Source organism: Macaca thibetana, chromosome 12, assembly GCF_024542745.1.
Source record: "Macaca thibetana thibetana isolate TM-01 chromosome 12, ASM2454274v1, whole genome shotgun sequence".
Taxonomy (NCBI): domain Eukaryota; kingdom Metazoa; phylum Chordata; class Mammalia; order Primates; family Cercopithecidae; genus Macaca; species Macaca thibetana.
Window position 1 is genome coordinate 60,879,064 of NC_065589.1, and position 22,066 is coordinate 60,901,129.

The 22,066-nt window shown below is 36.6% G+C and overlaps 2 protein-coding genes across 6 annotated transcripts in view; one reads left to right on the top strand and one right to left on the bottom strand.

Annotated features, from left to right (window-relative positions):
- Positions 1-22,066, top strand: part of NEUROD1 (neuronal differentiation 1) — a 1,109,848-nt gene that overhangs the window by 745,171 nt on the left and 342,611 nt on the right. Inside the window, exon 1 of one of the 3 annotated variants that reach the window (XM_050750584.1) lies at positions 11,315-11,324. The exons of the other annotated variants lie outside the window; for them this stretch is intronic. The gene's annotated coding sequence lies outside the window, so the exon portion shown is untranslated. Of the gene's footprint in view, positions 1-11,314; positions 11,325-22,066 lie in introns of those variants that run through there. 3 annotated transcript variants of the gene reach the window in all.
- The window catches only part of PPP1R1C (protein phosphatase 1 regulatory inhibitor subunit 1C), a 141,557-nt gene that overhangs the window by 93,635 nt on the left and 25,856 nt on the right, over positions 1-22,066 (bottom strand). The gene's annotated exons all lie outside the window — the stretch shown is intronic.

The window sequence follows — 22,066 nt, forward strand, 5'->3', positions numbered from 1 at the left end:
TCAGCTGCCAAACACATTAGGCACACATAGCCTACTGCCTTTTTACATCCATGGATTTGATTCACAAAAACCCTTTTCTTTCTTCTGTATGCAGTCAACTTTAATTAGTTAAATACAGGATCTTACATTCTTCCCTGATAGAGTTAATCTTGAAGGGTTTCAACCTATCTAAATGGCTTGTCAGGATCTCTTCAGCTTTTGTCCAGCCATTCAATGCCTACATATATCTTTTCAGTTTGGGGGCATTAACAAGACTTCACTTAAAGTCATCAATAAAAAATATCAAACAAATATAAGGATGCAAATAACGAGACAGAAGCAGCAATCCACTAAGAGAGTTTACTCCAGGTGCCCGTATAGGTATAGTTAGTTTAAAAATTATGAATCAGGCTGGGTGCAGTGGCTCGTGCCTATAATTTCAGCACTTTAGGAGGCCAAGGCGGGCAGATTGCTTGAGCTCAGAAGTTCAAGACCAGCCTGGCCAACATGGCAAAACCTCATCTCTACAAAAACCACAAAAAATTAGCTGGTGTGGTGGTGTGTGCCTGTAGTCCCAGCTACTCAGGAGACTGAGGTGGAAGGATGGATTGAGCCCAGGAGGTGGAGGCTGCAGTGAGCCATGATCAGGCCACTGCACTCTAGCCTGGGCAACAGAGTGAGACCTTATCTCAAAAACTAACTAACTAACTAACTAACTAACTAAATATATATATATATATAAAAATTGCCTGAATGTATTAATATTATAACCCAATTATTCTCCACAGTAAATATAAAGATATCAGGAGATATTTTCCAAATATCTTACTGATATATATGTGGTTTCAGCATGACTTTGACCAATTAGTAGCATAATCTAATAAAAGTGTAGAAATAAAGTTGTGAGGAAGTGATTTGCTTTTAATGAACTTACTCTTGTTTCTAGGAAATGACATTTGAGATAACTGTGATGTCTGTAATAGATTTTGCTTCAAACTCAGGTGAAATTAATGGTTCACAGTTTCCAAACTCTGATATTTTCTTGTTCATAAACATCACAATTACCTGCAGCTCATTTATTTCACCTGTATCTTTATATGTTGCCATCAATTGCTTGTTCATTACAATTGCTATTCTTTAATTGCTTGTTGTTACACGTTATTTTTTGTTTTTTGTTTTGAGATGAAGTCACGCTTTGCCACCAGGCTGCAGTGCAGTGGCCCGACCTCAGCTCACTGCAACTTCCGCCTCCCAGATTCAAGCGATTCTCATGCCTCAGCCTCCCAAGTACCTGGAACTACAGGCGTGCACCACCACACCCAGATAATTTTTGTATTTTTAGTAGAGACGGGGTTTCACCATGTTGGCCAGGATGGTCTCGATCTCTTGACCTCTTGATCCACCAGCCTCAGCCTCCCAAAGTGCTTCCTGAGCCTAGAAAGCTAAATAACAAGCTCTCCTATTTTATTACTGAACTTAGATTCAAGTCTTCTTTAACAATATTTATATTTCATCCTCACTTGCAGGAGAATTTGTCTTGTAGAAAAACTATGAAAGAAATATGAGTCAACGACCTCTGCCTTTTTTGTTTGTTTTTGTTTTTCATCTAATATTCTGGCATTGTAACAAAGCAACTGGGAATGCCCTGCTTCTTTTTGCTCCTAGAGAACTTAAAAGCTATTTTATGTACATGTTTAATGGTATGTTATTTTCAAGCCTCAACCCGTTCTGGTATTTAGCCTGTCTAATACAATTCCTACAAATCCACTGTCTCTTTGAAATTCACATGTTGTTATGTGTTCCTTTTTTCACCTTTGTGTTGTTTCTAAAAAATGAACATCTAAGGTCTTATCTTTATTGAAACATGCTAATATAACAGAAGGGTAACACAAAAATCCAGGCTTCTAGTGAGTTCACCTTGAAAATGAAACTTATAAGTATAACTTACAAATGTGTCATTTAATAGTACTTGTATTATACATACACACACACACATATTAGGCTGGTGCAAAAGTAATTGTGGTATTTGCCATTACATTTTATATATATATATGTATGTGTATGTGTATATATATATATATATATATAGAGAGAGAGAGAGAGAGAGAGAGAGTGTATATATCAGATTAAATTGTAATAATAACATTGTTTCTATTCTCAATAAATCTAGAATTACAAAATGTTGAGAGTAGAATGCAGAGATACCTTAGAGATCACCTAGATAAATATATTTTAGTTATTTTAATTATCTAAATACTAAAAATTATGCAGAAAAGCAGAATTAAGTATCAGTATACCTGTGTAGTAATTTCATGTTTAAAATGTTTGTGCATTTCAGTTATGCATATGAAATAAGCAGCAAATAATAATAGTAATAATCCAGTAACTACTATTTAATAACTACTTAGTATCAGGACTGTGCTAAGAATTTTAATATGTTATATTCTATTTAATCTCAACAAAACTATTGGGTGGTTATTATCAGCCTCCATTTACAGGCAATGAAAGAAGCAAGTCACATAGTTAATGGAGAAATCAGGATTTGAAACCAGTTCAAAGCAGACCAATTGAGTCCTCGAGGAGAAACTATCTAGATAGATTATTCCTTCTTACAGAGATTGTAAGAAGGAAAAGGGACTTTTCCTTCTTACAGAGATGGTAAGAAGGAAAAGGGCCTTTTGTGCTACCAAATAAAATGAAATCAAATTCAGGTTGAATTTGTAGTTTCAGCCTTCTAACTCACTTTCTTTAAAGTGCTTGTTTTGGAGAGTCCATTTTTTCTTCTGCTGCTCAGTCAAAATTCCTGTATGTGAAAAAGCAAATGTGTGTGTGTGTGTGTGTGTGTGTGTGTGTGTGTATAAATGCATAATGAAATGAGGGAGTATAGCATGCATAGCATGAGTCTATATTAAAATCATTCTGGGATTAGTCAGAAACAATTAAGCTTTTTCCCCTTAGGGTATTTCGAGTTGGCAGCAATAATATCATATTAGTCTGTTCTCACACTGCTATAAAGCACTACCTGATACTGGACAATTTATAAAGAAGAGAGGTTTAATTGACTCACAGTTCCATGCGCTGCACAGGAGGCATGGCTGAGGAGGCCTCGGGAAACTTACAATCATGGCAGAAGGCAAAGGGGAAGCAAGTGCATCTTCACTTGGCCAGCATGAGAGAGAGAGCGAAGGGGGAAGTGATATACACTTTCAAACAACCAGATCTCATGAGAACTTTATCATGAGACAGCACTTGAGGGATGGTGCTAAAACATCAGAAACCACCCCCATCATTCAATCACCTCCCACCAGGCCTCACCTCAAACACTCTGGATCACAACTTAACATGAGATTTGGGTGAGGACACAGAGCCAAACTATATCAAATGCCAAGAAGTAAACTCTATGAAGAAACAAATTATGCATAATTCCTCATGGCAATTTCTTTTAAGTATGGCACTTACATGATTCGTTAGAGGCTTACAGTTGAAAAATTGAGAATTAAACAGTTACTAAAGCTGATGAAATATTGTGAAAAAAATTTTAGGCATTTGAATCTAAAACCAGCTTTGTATAATAACAACCATTTTGCCATTCATTCATGCTATAAACTTTCACTGTGAATTGGACACTCTATTCAATGATGGGGATGGGAGGAAGCAAGGTGATGTGGCGATGAAGAGCCCAGATTCACGGTCAGACTACAGAACTATTGAACAGATGTGCACATGAGCATATAGTCACTTCTCATTCCCTCACAAAGTATTTATTGAGCAACAAAGAGGTGCCAGGCACTGGGCTAGGTATTGGGAATAAAAAGTGCAATCAGATACAGTCTTTCTTTCAAAAAGAGACAGACCCCAAATAATCACAATGTAGCATATTAAAGGTGCGTTAAAGGTGTGTAAGGAGCCACAGGAGTACAGTTCAATCCATAAAACCTTCATTGCATTCCTAATATGTGCCTAGGACCATGATAAAAGATGTGAACATTTGCTGATTTTGGTAGCCTACCCTCCTATTTTCTTTCCAACAGCAACCTAATAACTTCTGAGGAATTACATTTTTCCTCTGTGGATAATTTTGATGAGACTGCCTTTTAGATACCTGGGTCTACTTGAGGACTGCTCATTTACTGACATTTCCACATTTCTGATTACATCCTTCCAATTTAAGCCTTCTACTTAAACTGATCAGAATTAATTCAAATAGGTCCAAGTAATTAAAACATCAGTCAAACCAGTCCTGCCCTTAAAAGTTTATAGTCTATTTGTGGAGAAACAGTTTTAATATCAAAAGATAAATGTGTCATGTCATGCTGATTTTTCTGCCACATCTCTGCTATCCAGTCTCAATGACCTTCTTTTAGTTCCTCAAACACATTCTTCTTCTTCCCACCTCAGGGCTTTTGTACATACTTTTCCTTCTAATTAAAAAACATACATTCAATCTCTTCCCTATTTTGCATTGCAAATATTAATTCCATGACTAAGCCCTCTTTGACCACCTAGACTAAGCTACATCTGTCTTGTTATATACTCTGATGCCACCTTTTAATCCAATTCATAGTTAAAAAGGCTTCTTGATTCTAAATATGAACCTTGGCAAAGGAGGAATTAGCCACTGAAAGATCAGAAGAGTTCTGCAGGAACAGAGAACATCAAGAATACAAGGATACATTTCTACAACTTTTCTGGGTCCTGGTACCTAGAAGCAGTTCAAAGCGATTTAGAGTAGGGATGAGATTGAAAAGGTAAATAGGAAACATCGTAGTGGGCCTTTAATATCACACAAATGAGCTTGGACCTTTTCTGCACTTCTTAGAAAATTTGTGAAGGGCTTTATAAATAGAGGAATAATGTGGTCAGTTGTGCATTTTAAGAATATGACTGTTGGAAAAGAGAAGGGTAATAGCAAAGTTGGCACAATGAGTGAGACAACGTTATTGTAAAAGAATGGAGATGATAAGGACCTGAGTTAAGTAGTGGTCATAAGGGAGATGTGGGCCACATTTGAGAAATATTTTAGAGATAAAATGGGCAAAAATTGAAGATTAGTTGGGTGTTAAAGAATACATAACAGGGAGCAAGTTTGGAAAGTTAAAGGAAGTAATAAATTCACTTTTAAACATGTTAAGCTGATGTGCCTCTGGGATGCCCAGAGTTAAACATCCAGATGATTTTTAAACATGGACATCTAAAGATCAGGTAATATTTTTGGCTCAAGACACTGATTTGAAAGTTATCAGTATATGACTGACAGTTTTAGACTATGAGAGTAAATAAAATTAAGAGAGTAAGTAAAGGTGTCATGAGGAGAATAGGTATTACAAGCTCTAGAAAGATCAGTGTTTGTGTCGTAGGAAACTTAGGAACTGAGCAAGATGTGGCAAGGAAAGGAGGACACCACAAAAATCAAGGAAGAAAAGAATTGCAAGAAAGTTAACATAGCTAACAATGTTAAGTAGTAGAGAGGGATCAAGCACTTCAAAAATGATCACTGAGTCCTCCTTGTGGTGTCCTTGTGGTGTCCTCCTTTCCTTGCCACATCTTGCTCAGTTCCTAAACTATGCAGCCATAAAAAAGGATGAGTTTGTGTCCTTTGTAGGGACATGGATGCAGCTGGAAACCATCATTCTTAGCAAACTATCACAAGAACAGAAAACCAAACACCGCATTTTCTCACTCATAGGTGGGAACTGAACAATGAGATCACTTGGACTCGGGAAGGGGAACATCACACACCAGGGCCTATCATGGGGAGCGGGGAGGGGGGAAGGATTGCATTGGGAGTTATACCTGATGTAAATGACGAGTTGATGGGTGCTGACGAGTTGATGGGTGCAGCACACCAACATGGCACAAGTATACATATGTAACAAACCTGCACGTTATGCACATGTACCCTAGAACTTAAAGTATAATAATAATAAATAAAAATTTAAAAAAAAGATCACTGGATTTGACAATTATTTAATAATTATTAACAGTAACTTTTAACAAAGCAACTGAAGTGGAGTGAATTTGGGAGTAAAGTCGGACTCCAACAGGCTAAAAAGAAATAACAGAGAGAATTTGCAACAAATCTCTCAAGAAGTTTGTCTCTGAAGGGCAGAAGATGAGGTAATGCCCAGAGAGCTCAAGAGAAGTTTTGTTTTTCAAATAAGAGGCTTAAATATATTGATAACTTAAGGAGAAAGCATTAATATTTATCGAGCACTTAGTATGTTGGGCATTATTCAACCCATCATTCTATTGTAATACTCAGAATAGGTAGTGGAAGTATTAGCATTTTTATAGATGAGAAAATTAAAGCTCTGGCATTGTATAATCCAGTGCAGCTCACACAGCTTGTAAGCAGTGGAACTAGAACCTGGACCCAAGCAGTCTAACTTTGAGCCCACACTGCTAACTACACTGCCTTTCAGCAGGAATGGAGACACTGAACATAATGGAAATAAATTCATCAAAAATAAGTATGTGGTGGGGCCAACTATGTATCAGAAAGTGCTCTAGGCTCCTGGAATATACCAGTGAACAAAAACCTGACAAAGATCTTTTCCCCTTAGTAATGGAGACATAAAATAAACAATAAACACAATAAATAAGTTAATTATATGGTATGTTGGATGGTAACAAGTATTATGGAAAAACGAACCAGTAGAGCAGAGTAATCGGTTGGCAAATTAAATATGGTAGTCAGGGTAGTTCTCATTGAGAGACTGACATTAAAGCAAGGTTTGAAATAGGTGAAAAAGTTAACCATGTCTAGAAACAAATGCAATAGTTGATGTTCAGTTCTGATGAAACCAATATGTTAACTCTTCTTTAGATTGGATTAGCTCAGTTGACAGGGATGGCCCCCTTGAGTTTTGGCTGAACTGTGAACATTTCAGAAGGCCAGTTTCCATGTTTATCTGCTATGATTTGTTGGTGTATTACATCACTGTAACCACAAATTTAAATGTTTAAGAAAGAACAATTTACCTTCTACCAATGCAAAAATAAATAGTAAACTTTAAACTGATACCCAAGGGACTTTCCCAGGAAAGGACACCAAAATTTCTCTCTCCAACAATCTCCCCGGTTTAAGATTGGGCTATGATCTGGAATGTGGAAAATATAAGATATGGTACAATTTCTTTATCATACATACATGTTTCCTAAGTGAATATCAATCTTTTTTTTTTCTTTTAACAACATTTTCTAGGTACGTTTGGTTAAGTAGTAGAATTACTCATAGTAGAATATATAAACTATAAATTATAGAATTTATAAATTGTGAAGTTTCCAGTAAAACATTTCACCAGCTGTTGATCTTGGGAAAACAATGTGTGTGGTCAAAGAGCTGTATCAGTGTTTATATTGCAATGGGACTAAAATGATATTTGATAAGAAAATAAGAAGTGAGGCTACCGTAATACAAATCATGCCTAAGTAATTACAGCAAGGCTTTTGATTTCTCCTTTAACATATTGTCGAATTCTTTTAAAAAATGTATTTGAAGAAATGATGATATCCTAAGTCATACATACAAATTCTCCAGGCTATAACTAAACTAAGTAAATGATTTAAATTTTTTTACTTTATTTTTTCCTCCAAACATTTTTATCTGAATGTTTAGCAACTTAACGACTTTTTTCTTCACATAAAAATAATGTCCACTTCTTAAAATTCAAGCAAAACAGTCCACTATAGTGAAGAAAGTCAAGCACTATTACTATCCAAATGTAATCATCATAATCAGGTGAATCTTATGCCAGATAATTCTTGTTACATATATGAATATAGAAGAATAATTTTTTAATTTAATGGATTTCTACTATTCACGATATTGCTAGGTTTTCTTCTTTTTTTTTTTTTTTTAAGACATATTCTCACTCTGCTGCCCGGGCTGGATAATCCAGGGCAGCTCACACAGCTTGTAAGTAGTGGAACTAGAACCTGATCGTGATCTCATCTCACTGCAACCTCTGCCTCCCGGTTCAAGCAATTCTCCTGCCTCAACTTCCTGAGGAGCTGGGACTACAGGTGCATGCTGCCATGCCTGGCTAATTTTTTGTATTTTTGTATAGACAAGGTTTCACCATGTTGCCCAGGCTGGTCTTGATCTCCTGAGCTCAGGAAATCTGCCTGCCTCAGCCTCCCAAGATATTGCTAGTTTTTAAAGGTTCTATAATACTTCTTCAACTTAATGAACAAAAAGATAGTGATGTAAATTTCTAGAAGTTAGTAAATGTCAAATAAATATTTCTTCACCAAGAGGTAACAGCTCTTCAAAGATAATTTTAACATTATAAAAAAAAGACATTATTTTAACAATATTTCAAGTGTAGTTGTTATCAATTGACTGTGGTCTGAAATATTTAAAAAATTAGTACTTTCATCTTTCCTCAAACTGTTTTCATAACCCTTTCATTTTTTGGTTCTAATTATTATATTTTGGGATTTATAATGCTTACATTCTCTTCCAAAACATAGTTATTTAATCTTAATTCTAAGGATAGATATATAATCACAAATACTGTTTGTATCACAGCTTCTTCATCCTGAGTCCTTTTTAACTTGTTTAGATTTAGCTGAATTTCATCATTATTTTTTAGAAGGCCTCATAGAAAACTCTTTTTAATTCTTACATGCTTGAGAATATCTGTACCTTGAAATACAAAAATAATTTGATTGGTTTAAATAAATGTTGGGTTACACTTTCCTTTAGAACCATATGGATATTGCTGCTATCATATTCTGTTATTTAGTGCTATTATAAGAAGGGGAAATTTGCTTTTTATGCCTGTACATCTGAATAATTATTTATTATTAAATTTCAGGCAGGGAACAGTGACTCATACCTGTAACCACAGTACTTTGAGAGGCAAAGGTGGGAGGATTGCTTGAGCACAGGAGTTCAAGACCAGCCTGGTAACATAGTGGGACCTGGTTTCTACAAAAAAAAAGAAATTAAAAATAATAAATTAAACATTAGCCAGGCATGATGGTGCATGCCTCTAGTCCCAGCTATGTGAGAAGTTGAGGTGAGAGGATTGCTTTAACCCAGGAGATCAAGGCTACAGTGAGTTATGGTTGTGCCACTGCACTCCAGCCTGAGGAACCAGAGGAAAATCCTGTCTCAAAACAAAAAATCAGTAATTTAATAATAATATTTTATCTTAAGCACACTAGGCAAGTTGTTATTGGATCATCAATGTCCTTTTGTCTCCAGTATTATAATTTAAAATTTGCTACTATATGGTTTGTTTTGTTGTTTTCTTTTGGTGGGTGGGGGCGGGGGGGGCAGTCAAGGGTGAGACCAATTGTCCTTATGTTGGATTATCTTTGCCCTCACTCTTTTTGTCAAGTTGTTTCCATGTCTTTTCCCTTCACATGAACTCAAGCTTTTCTTCCAGATCAGTAATTTCACTTTAGCTTGCCTATTATGTTTTCCTTTTTATTTGTAATGTATTCATCAATTCAGTAGTGGTACCATTTTGGTATATTCTCTCCATTTTATTTCACTGTTTCTTCTTATCATCTGAAGTTTTAGCTGTGGGATCGTGAGATTCATGTTGTTACTCAGTATTTCTGCATCATTGAGCATTGATGAGTAAATTTTTTCCTGTTTCTTGCATGATATGTTTTTCCGTATTGCTTACTTAATCTGTCTGTAGCAAGCTACATTGTGGTTTTTTACATTTGTCTCTATGTGTTGTATTTACAAAGTTGCTATTCCATTTCTTTATATTTTGATATGATAAACTATAGATCATTCTTGATATTATTTCCACTTTAATTTAATATCTTCTTGCCACAAGTTACAAGTGAGAATTGGGTATTTCTACGTCCACTTTTGCATAATCTAAGCATATGTCTAAGGAGGAGTGGGGAAGGAGGGCATCGCTGGCCTTGGCTCTGATATTTCTTCAACATATTGTTAAATTTCTTGCATTAGGGTTCACTCCACCTGTTAGCAACATTCATTATTTATAAGGGAGATACACTTATTCTTCTCATTAATAATGGAAGCCTGGCTATGATGATTTCTAATGGTCTCTCAAGCTTCTACTAAGATCCTGAGATTCTACAGTAGTGGTTAATAGTTCCTACTCTTCAGGGTTTTTTGTCTCCTGTAAGATTTGGAAATTTGTATAGAAATCACCTTTAATCAAAGTCTTTTCAAATTGGACGTTTTAAATACAAATACACAAGATTATTTTGTGCTATGTATGTGTGTGGGGGATGGAGTAGGAGTCAACAGTCACTCTGAGTTGGGATAGAGACTTTATTTCTTTCCCTCACTGCCACATTTTAAAGTTCATGGCATGGAGATTTACTGGTTGGTCTCTTTTGGTGCTGCTAGCTTTTCTCTTATTATTTTCCTACAGGTTTTACTTTTTTAATTTCACAAAGAATGAAGGCAACTTTGTTAAATTGTCTACACCCAGATTTATGAATTTTGTTTTATCTCTGATTCCCCCCAGAGCCTTGCAAAGTGGTTAGCCTACGCTCACTAAATATTTTTTAATTTAATTGAAAATGTAAATTGAATTCAGGTGAAGATGGTGTTAACCAAAAAATTTTCATCAATTTATGTCTTACAGTATGTAGTGGTTTCTTTAATTAAATTATTTGTTTAATTTAAACAATAGCACAAATTAAGTAAACACTAGATACTAATTCAGTTAGACATTTATTAAGAAAACATACAATTTAGATCATGACTGAAAGAAATATCTTCGCTTAAGTGGTTCATTGCCAACGTATTTTAGAATCTTTCTTATGTTTTAACTCTGATTGTAGCCCTATTGGCTTAGAGCTTTTCTACTGGGGTCTCTCTCCTCCCCCTGCTATTTCTGGCTGCCTCACAGATAATTATCGAGCTAATCAGGTGATTAGCTCTAATGTCTAAAGTGTTACTTCATTTCTTTACAATGACCACTTTCTGTTTTGTGTAGGAAAACATAAATATATCCTGATACTTTCTAGACTATATTAACTGCTCCTTTACCTGCCTTCTTTTCAGCTCTTTAGCTCTTTTCTGTCTGATACTTTTTCTTTTCAGGAGCAGTTTTTAAAAGGCAGAGAGAAATTACCATTATCTTCTTTCTTATATTAGGGAATCTAAAATCTTAAGAAAATAACCATTTTTGGCTGGGCATGGTGGCTCACGCCTGTATGGGAGGCCAAGGTGGGAGGATCATGAGGTCAAGAGATAAAGACCATCCTGGCCAATATGGGGAAACCCTGTGTCTACCAAAAATACAAAAATTAGCCGGGCGTGGTAGTCCCAGCTACTCGCGCCTGTGGTCCCAGCTATTCGGGAGGCTGAAGCAGGAGAATTGTGTGAACTGGGGGGGGGTGGGGCGGAGGTTGCAGTGAGCTGAGATTGTGCCACTGCACTCTAGGCCTGGTGACAGAGTGAGACTCCATTTAAAAAGAGAGAGGGAAAGAATAACCATAAAATTTGATGACTTGGGCTGTATGATTCTTATACCTTGAAGAAACTTCACAAGGGTCTGCTCCTCACTTCTTCCTAAACAATGAAGGACTCTTTCTACCACATGCAGGAGAGACAACCATCTAGGTTCTGCCTGAGTTACAGAAGATTCATTTACACTCCAGCCCATTCTTTCCCATGATGGCGAGTAGGAGGGACAGGGCTACCAGCCAACAATATTGAGAAAGAGAAGTCACCCAGGCTATTAAAGAAAAAGAGGGTGTGGGATCATGACAAAAAAAAAGGGTAGAGAGAATTTCAAGAAGAAAACTGTCAGCATTTTCAAAAGAAGCTTAGATATCAAGACAGATAAGCACAGACAAGTGTATTTGGATACAGTGACCTTCCAGAGAGGAGATTTAGAGAAAGCCAAATTGAAGTGGGTTCAGTGACTAATGGGAATCCAAAAACAAAGTCAGACTAACCTTTGGAAAGCTGACTCATAACAGCCAGAAAGAAATCAAACAGCATATAGAAAAGGTTGGGGAAGGTCAGAATGAAAGAGTTTTTTCTTTTTCTTCCTCTTAAGATATGGGTTCCTACTCACTTTAAAAAGCAGAAGAAAGGAAGACAGAGGGGAAAGAGAGGATCAGGATACCAGAAAGGATAGGAATTTAAAACCCTTATGGAAAGAGAAGAGAAAAAGAATCAAAGAACATCAGAAGAAACTTCATGTTGAGAAGAGTTGTGGTTTCTTCTGAGGCTGTCAGGAAAACAGATGCAAAATAGTGTTCAAAGTGTGAGGGGCCTCTAGGGAATCACTTATTCTACTCCAGGCTTCTGCAAACATTTACCTTTACCCTTAGGTCCTTCATGCTCAAAGAGAATCCTCATGTGGCTCTCAAAAAGAAAAAGGGAGAGGAAAGTACAAGTTGCACAGTCCTTCTCATTCTCTAACCCCCAATTCCAGAATTCATGAACATGTCTAATAACATATTTTATCTAAGATATTATTCTTCTTTCATCTAATTCTATGCAGTTATAATGTGGGAATTATATAACCTGTTTCTCAGGAATCACAGTATGAATATTTTTAAATATAGTAAAATAACTTACCAAATCAAAATGATGCTACTTTAATTTAAATACACATAGGGCACTCTAGTCCTTTAAATCTTTACAGTCATTCGCAATCTCATGCTGTTCTGAAAACTAATTATGTCTAATGAGGCTTCAATATTAAATGTCAGACAAATAGCTAACTGGTTTAAACCAGTTTCAAATGGTCGTAGTTTCGGGAAACTGATTTCTTAAGCATCTCATTTATTTGGTATATCTGATGTTCTCAAGCCGCTGTTACAGAAATGGATCTATATGCCACTGCTTACTCTGAAGAACACTTTATCAAATTAGTTGCTAAGCTTGGCTTCAGCTCAGGAATTTCTATTTAATATGTTTTGCTGATTTGATAAACATCTGGATCTGATCCCTGGAGCTTACTTCAATGCTGTCTTATGAAACTGGATGTCTTTCATAAAAATGTTGTGTTTAAGAACACTGGATTTGTGATCAGATCTCTGAGTTCAAACTCTAGCTCTGCTGCTGATTCGTTATACAGTATCAGGCTCATTACCTAACCTCCCTGAACTCATTTTCTCTTCAAAAATGGGGAAAAGAGCTGTAAGTAAAAACAGACACTTACCCATTATCTGTAATAGACTTGCCCTATGTATTTTGGGACGCTTCTAAAGGGTTAATAAAAAGAATAATCATTTTTGAACAAACAGCATAGTACCATTGTATCACCAGCAGGCTCAGAGCTGAGGGTGGCCACAAACTAAGAAAATATGTGCCTTCTGCTTGAAAAGACTCGAAGTTGTAACAGCTGTGCCCAGTAGAGCTGTAAAAATCATGGGAAATTGTACACATGTGATACTCTACCCAAGTGATGCTAAAAATATTTGATGAGAGAAAGTACTTTGCATGGGGCTGGAGGGCCCACATTAGCAGATAATGGCTACCATGCAAAGAAACATCAGGAATTACTGTAAATAAGATCACATCTAGCTCCACAGATTGACAAGACTTAGGTAACTTCAAGCTGTATCTATAATGATATAAACCTTTACTCTTTCAAAGAATCTCTATATTTGGTTTTATTTTTGAAGTTGAGTTGTTGTGTATAAGCATTTTTTCATGGCATAAATATACTTATAATAACATCTCAGTAATGTAATGTTACATTCACTGTGTTTAATATGTTATAATATAGGTATATATTCACTATACTTTTGTAAATGACTAACTTCATTTTCACCACAAAAATATTTTCCTTTTCCAAGTTGCTAACTCCCCAATTATCCATACTTAAGAGTCCTGCTTGACTCTCTCAGCATCCTCATTTTATACTCATTAGCCAATCAATGATTCAAGTTATCAGTTGATTCATTTTTCTCAATGCCTCAGAAATTAGTCTTTTTCAATCGATTGCTTTCCCATCCCCAGTCAGATCCTTATCATTCGTTCCTACACTATTCCACTGGTCTCCTAACTGACTTTCATGCCACTTCATATTTCACATTGCATGCTACAAGACTGAACCTCATTTAATCCACTTGTGTTCTAGCTGATAGAATGACAATAATTTTTATTTTGCAAGAGAAATTCAGAACTATTCATCCTGACCCCTCCTGGTCCCCATACACCTAAATTCTCACTGATCTGTTAACCATCTGCTCTAGTCTAACTGGCCTGAACAATCTAAACTTTGTAAGGTCTCCCTCTGTGATTTTCCACAAGCTATGCCTGGAATATAACTCCAACTCTTCCATGAAGTCAATTCTAAAAACATCAATCTTCTTAGAGTTCTCACTCCTCCAAACACTTATAGCATTTACTGTTGACATCATCCATTAAATAATGAAGCATCTACTTATTGCAACTCCTTTATATTGTTTTTCATTTCTGTTAGCTGTTCTAATTTCCTTGTCTTGTTTCCTTACACTAGTTTGTAAGCTCGCTAATCAGAGATCTAGTTTATCCTAACATATCCAGCATAGAAACTAGACTTAGGAATTATACTCAATATTTTTATTTGGTCTTAATTTAGGTAGATCGTTATAGCTGAAAGCTTTATAATATAAAGTCTCTTTTTCACATTGCTGTCCATTTTTTGCTTTAAATATTTAAGAAGACAAGATCACAAAGATAAAATTGGAAGGAAATCAATAGAAATAACTATCATTGTTTAGTCTGAATGTTTAATACATAAAGTCTCAAAAACTTCAACTATAACTTAAATGATAACCATATTTTTTATCTGACATTAATTTAGAATAGTGATCATTTCTCAATATAAACAGCACATTGTTTTACATTGCAAAACAGAAAAGTATGATTTTCCTTTTGTTGACTTATCCCAGAAATCTAGAACTTTTTCATCATACATCTCTTTTGAGACTAACAATGGATATACAGTATGACAGTTCTATGATAACAACATTTTCTGCAGGAAACTCCTATTAAATACATGGAAGTAAATGAATGTATTTTGCCAAATATAGCACTATACATTTTAATTTATTTCTCTTGCTGACAAAACACAAACTCACAGAATAAGTTGTTTTCTTCATCACAGCATCTCCAGTGCCTAGAACATGTAGTTAGTGCTTAATAGTTACTATTGATAATAACTATTTATCAGTAGTTATTATTGTACCTAGAACATGTAGTTAGTGCTTAACAGTTATTATTGATAACTATTTATCAATATCAAATATTTGTTGATGATAACTATTCAATCAATAGTAATTGAATAAGTGAAAAATTATTTCAATTCACTCCTATATTCTTTAAAATTTAACATGCTACTATGCAGTTGTACTGCTAGCCTCTTACTTAACTCTAAAATCACTCATTTTTTGTTTATGTACAAACCTCAAGTCATATAAGCAAAAACAATGAGCAAGGAGAAAAAAGTATAAATCTTGAAGTAAGTTCTATAAAAATTAGAGTGAATTTAAAAAATTCTGATGGCGATTTTAACAATATGAAAAGGTAGCTGGATAGTGGTTATAGGGTTAAAATATGGACTTAAACCAGTCCCCAAATATAAATTTTTTTTTTTTTTTTTTTTTTGAGACTGAGTCTGGCTCTGTCGCCCAGGCTGGAGTGCAGTGGCCGGATCTCAGCTCACTGCAAGCTCCGCCTCCCGGGTTTACGCCATTCTCCTGCCTCAGCCTCCGGAGTAGCTGGGACCACAGGCGCCCGCCACATCGCCGGGCTAGTTTTTTGTATTTTTTAGTAGAGACGGGGTTTCACCGTGTTAGCCAGGATGGTCTCGATCTCCTGACCTTGTGATCCGCCCGTCTCAGCCTCCCAAAGTGCTGGGATTACAGGCTTGAGCCACCGTGCCCGGCTTAAATTATTAACTCTAAAACGTGTTGATAAATTTTTATTATATATACATACATATGTATGTTTCCAGAAATGTAATTTTTTAAAATCAGTAAACTTATTGCTACATGTATACTAAATATACATATACATATACATATAGTTGATCAAGTTAGAATGTCTAGTGTTAGTAGAAACTTATAAAGCCTGTTGGCCTACCAAGTATTTGGCAAAGACTTCAAAGATGGCTCAACCTCTTCAAAGATGAGTAAACTATATACTATCATGAATTTTTGATGACAAGGAAAAATTCCTTTTGGATTATGGATAAAAATAAGATTAAAACTTTACTTCTGTAATTGGAAATTTGGCTATGAATCACACAAATTAGATACTTTAGGGCCTACCCTATAAAAATGACATAAAACTTAAACAGATGTCTAGCCACTTTTAAGTTGCTAATAGAAGGATAAGTACAATTGACCATAAAATCAGGAACTCAGACTCACAGTTTGTTATCAGAAGCAAGGACAAAGTTAGATGTGTATTCTGACTAAATGGTTCCTGTGTTTTATAGAAGCTGTAGTATTATCATGTTTCAGCTAGAAAAGACTAGAAATCAGTTTCTCTTTCAAATATATATATAACTACTTGTATAAAAATACCAGTTCAATGGACTTTCTTGTTTAAAATGGACAGAAAAAGAAAACTTTTATTAGACAACTAGCATGTGCCAATAACTGTATTATTTCATTTAATCTTCATATTAATATTTATATAAAGTGAATAATACTACACTACATTCCAGATAAAGAAATTGCATTTCAAGAGGAAGCAGAGCAAGATGGTCAAATAGAAGCCTCTAGCAGTCATCCCCTCCCCACATGTAGGAATACCAACTTGAACAACTATCCACACAAGAAAGCAACTTCATAAGAAAGAACCAAAAGTCAAGTGAGCACTCACAGTCTCTGGTTTAATGTCATATCACTGAAAGAGGCATGGAAGAAGGTAGAAAAGACAGTCCTGAATTGCTGATGCCACCCCTCCCCCATTCTCCAGCAGTGACCACATGGTGGGGAGAGAGAATCTGTGTGCTTGTGGGAGAGAGAGTTCAGAGATTGTGGGTCTTTGCATTGGAACTTGGGGCTGTCCTGTCACAACAGAAGGCAACACAAAGCAAAAGTCAGCTGATGTCCATGGAGGGAGCATTTAGACCAGCCCTAGCCAGAGGTGAAGCATTTATCCTAGCGGTTGGAACCCTGAGACTCAGCTAGCCCCACCATTAGAGGCTAAAGCACTCTGGGGTCCTAAATATGTTTGAAAGGCAATCTAGGCCACAAAGACTGCAATTCCTGGGCAAGTCCTGGTGCTGTGCTGGGCTCAGAGCCAGTACACATAGGGTGCAAATGACCTAGTGAGATACCAGCTGGGGCAGCCAAAGGAGTGCTTGAGTCACCCATCCCTTAACCACAGGTAGTGAAGCTCGCAGCTCTGGGAGAGACCCCTTTACTCTGCTTGAGAAGAAGGGAGGATAGAATAAAGAGGACTTTGTTTGCAACTTAGATCCAGCTCAGCCACAGTGGAACAGGGCACCAAGCAGAGCCCTAAGGCCCCCCATTCCAGGCCCTAGCTCCTGGATGACATTTCTAGAAATACCCTGGGCCAGAAAGGAACCCACTGCCTTGAAGCGAAGGAACCAGTACTAGCAAGATTCATCACCTGCTGACTGAAGTTTTCTTGGGCATTGAATAAACATCAGCTGTAGCCAGCAGTATTCACCATGGGCCTTAGGTGAGACCCAGTGTTGTGTCAGCTTCAAGTGTGACCCAACATCATCCCAGCTGCAGTGCCCATGGGGAGAGACTCTGTATTAGTCCGTTTGCACACTGCTGATAAAAACATAGCAGAGACTGGGTAATTATAAAGGAAAGAGGTTTAATTCACCCACAGTTCCACATGGCTGGGGAGGCCTCACAATTATGGCAGAAGGCAAGAAGGAGCAAGTCACATCTTACATGGCAGCAGGGAAGAGAGAATGAGAACCTTATAAAACCATCACATCTCATGAAACTTATTCACTACCACGAGAACAGTATGGGGGAAACTGCCCCCATGATTCAATTATCTCCCACCGGGTCCCTCCTACAACACATGGGAATTATGGAAGCTACAATTCAAGATGAGATTTGTGTGCGGATACAGCCAAACCATATCAGACTCCTTCTGCTAGAAGAAAGGAGAGGGAAGAGTAAAGGGGACTTTGTCTTGCAGCTTGTGTACCAGTTCAGTCACAATGTGGTAGAGCACCAAGAGGACTGCTAGGGTCCCTGATTGTAGCCACAGCTTCTGGATAGCATTTCTGCACCCTCCCTGAGCAAGATGGGAGCCCACATTGCCCTGAAAGGAGAGACCAAGGCCTGGCAGCATTCACTACAAGCTGACTAAAGAGTCCTTGGGCCTTGAGTGAACATTGGTGGTAGCCAGGCAGTACTCACCATGGGTCTAGGGAACTGGTAGCCACGAAGAGAGTCTCCTTCTGCTTGAGGAAAGGAGATGGAAGAGTGGGAAGGACTTCGTGTTGCAGCTAGGGTGCTAGCTCAGCCACAGTAGAAAGGAGCACCAACTAGGTAACTAAGGTTCCCCTTTCTAGGCTCTGGCTCCCAGACAACATTTCTAGATCTACCCTGGGGTGGGGTAGGGTTTGCCGCCATGAAGGGAAGGACATCAGCCTGGCTGGATTTGCCACTTACTGACTGAAGGGCCCTTGGGTCTTGAGTGACAATTGGCAGTAGCCAGGCAGTGGTTGCCACGGGCCTTGGGCAAGACTCGGTGCTGTGCTGGCTTGAGTCTGAACCAGTGCAGTCCCAGTGGTGGCCACAGGATGCCTGTGTCACTTCTCCCAGGGTTCTGCATAGCTCAGCACAGAGAGAGAGAGACTCTGTTTGTTTGGGGGAAAGTAATGAAAGATAAAAAGAGCTTATGCTTGGTAATCTAGGAAATTCCCTCAGATTTGAACAAGACTCCCAAGGCAGTACCTCTATGAGTCTCGAAGAATCACAGAATTGCTGGGCTTTGGGTGCCTCCTAATGCAGATACAGCTACAGTGACCAGATAGATAACAACACTCAATGCCCTTTGAACACTTGGAAAGCCTTCTCAAGAAGAACAGGTACAAACAAGGTTAGACTACAAAGACCACAATCAATACCTGATTCTTCAGTGCCCAAAAATCGAAGAATATGTACAAACATCAAGACCATACAGGAAAACTTGACCTTGACAACTAACTAAATATGGTACTAGGGACCAACCAGGAGTGACAGAGATATGTAAACTTTTAGACAGAGGATTCAAAGTAGTTGTTTTGAGCAAGCTCAACAAAATTCAAGATAACACAGAAAAGGAATTCAGAATCCTATCAGATAAATTTAACAAGAGATTGAAATAATTTTTAAAAATTAAGCAGAAATTCTAGAACTGAAAAATTCTATTGATATACTGAAAAATGTATCTGAGTCTCTTAACAGCAGAACTGATCAAGCAGCAGAAACAAATGGTGAGCTTCAAGATAGGCTATTTGAAAATACACAATCAGGGGAGACAAAAGAAAAAGAATAGATAAGAATTAAGCATGCCTACAAGATCTAGAAAATAGCCTCAAAAGGGCAAATCTAAGAGTTGATGACCTCAAAGAGGAGGTGATGAAAGAGATAGGTATAGAAAATTTATTCAAAGTAATATTAACAGAAAACTTCCCAGACTTAGAGAAAGATATCAATATTCAATTATAGGGAGGGTATAGAACACCAAGCAGATTTAACCCAGAGAAGACTATCTCAAGACAATAAACTCTCAAAGATCAAGGATAAAGAAAGGATCCTAAAAGCAGCAAGAGAAAATAAAAAAAAATAATAATAACATACAGCAGAGCTACAATATATCTGGCAGCAGACTTCTCAGTGGAAACCTTACAGGCCAGGAGAGAGTGTCATGACATATTTAAAGTGCTGAAGGAGGAAAAAACACAAAACTTTTACCCTAGAATAGTATATACAGTGAAAACGTCCTTCAAGCATGAAGGAGAAATAAAGACTTTCCCCAACAAACAAAAGTTGAGAGTTCTCATCAGCACCAAATCTGTCCTATATGAAATGCTAATGGAAGTTCTTCAATCTGAAAGAAAAGAACATTAATGAGCAATAAGAAATCCTCTGAAGGTACAAAACTTACTGCAAATTGTAAGTACACAGACAAATGCAGAATATTATGACACTGTAACTGCGGTGTGCAAACTATTCATATCTTGAGTAATAAGACTAAATGATGCACCCATCAAAAATTGTAACTACAAAAATTTTTAAATACATAGAAAGTACAATAGCTCATAAATAGAAACAATAAAAAGCTAAAAAGCGGTGGGGGTGTATGAAGTTATAATCTACAGTTTTCATTAGTTTTCTCTTTGCCTGTTTCTTAGTTGTTTGTTTTGGCAATCAGTGTGAAGTTGTCATCAGTTTAAAATAACCTCAAATCACAAAACATACAAAAGACACACAAAAAATAAAAAGCAAGAATTAACACATACTACCAGAGAAAAATCACCTTCATTGAAAGGAAGTCAAAGACTGAAGGAAGACCACAAAACAACCAAAAAACAAATAGTGAAATGGCCGTAGCAAGTCTTTACTTGCCAATAATAACACTAAATGTAAATGGACTAAACTCCCCAATCAAAGAGATAGAGTGGCTAAAAGGATTTTTTTAAAAGACCCAACAATGTTGCCTACAAGAAACACAGTTCACTTATAAAGACACACATAGACTGAACATAAAGGGATCAAAAAAGATATTCCATTCCAACAAAAACCAGAAATGACATACAATATAGGCTACACTTATATCAGACAAAACAAACTTTGAGAGAAAAACTATAAGAAGAAACAAAGAGGGTCATTATACAATGATGAAGGGGTCAGTTTAGCAAGAGGATTTAACAATTGTAAACATATATGCATCCAACCATGAAGCACACAGCTATAGAAAGGAAATATTATTAAAGATAGATATAATCACAATACAGTAACAGCTGGAGACATCAACATCCACTTTCAGCATTGGACAGATCATCCATACAGAAAATTGACAAAGAAACATAATGCTTAATTTACACTATAGATGAAATGGACCTAATAGATATTTACAGGTTATCCAATGACCACAAAATACACATTCTTCTTCTCAGCAGATAGATCATTATCAAGGATAGACCATATGTTAGGCCACAAAACAAGTCTTAACAAATTCAAGGAAAATGAAATCATTTCAAATATTTATCTAACCACAGTGGAATAAAAAAATCAATAAGAAGAGAAACTTTGGAAACTATACACATACACATCAAAATTAAATAATATGCTCCTGAATGACCAATGAGTCAATGAAGAAACTAAGAAGGAAGTTGAAGAATTTCTTGAAACAAATTAAAATAGAAACACAACATACCAAAACCTATGGGATACAGCAAAAGCAGTACTAAGTGGAAAGTTTTATAGCAATAAGTGCCTACATACAAAGTAGAAAAACTTCAAATAACCAACTTTACAATGCATCTTAAAGAACTAGAAAAGCAAGAGCTAACAAAACCTAAAATTAGTACAGGGAAATAAACCGTAAAGAACAAAGCAGTAGTAAGTGGAATTGAAACAAATAAATTAATTAATTAAAGATCAATGAAATGAAAAGTTGGGTTTTTGAAAAGATAAACAGAATCAACAAAGTTTTAGTCAAATGAAGAAAAAAAGAAGACTCAAATAAATAAAATTAGAGACAGAAATGGAGACATCATAACCAATACTGCAGAAATTCAAAGGATCATTAGAGACTACTGTGAATGGCTATATGCCAATAAATTTGAAAACCCTGAAGAAATGGATAAATTCCTAGACATATGCAACCTACCAAGATAGAGCCCTGAAGAAATCCAAAACCTGAATAGAGCAATAACAAGTAATGAGATTGAAGCCATTATAAAAAGTCTCCCAACTAAGAAAAGCCTGGCACCCAATAGCTTCACTGCTGAATTTTACCAGCCATTTAAATAACTAACACTGATCCTACTCAAACTATTCTGAAAAACAACAAAGGAGGGAATGCTTCCAAACTCATCCTATGAGGCCAGAAGGAACATGATACCAAAACCAGACAAAGACACATCAAAGTAAACTACAGGCCAATATCCCTGGATATTGATGCAAAAATTCTCAA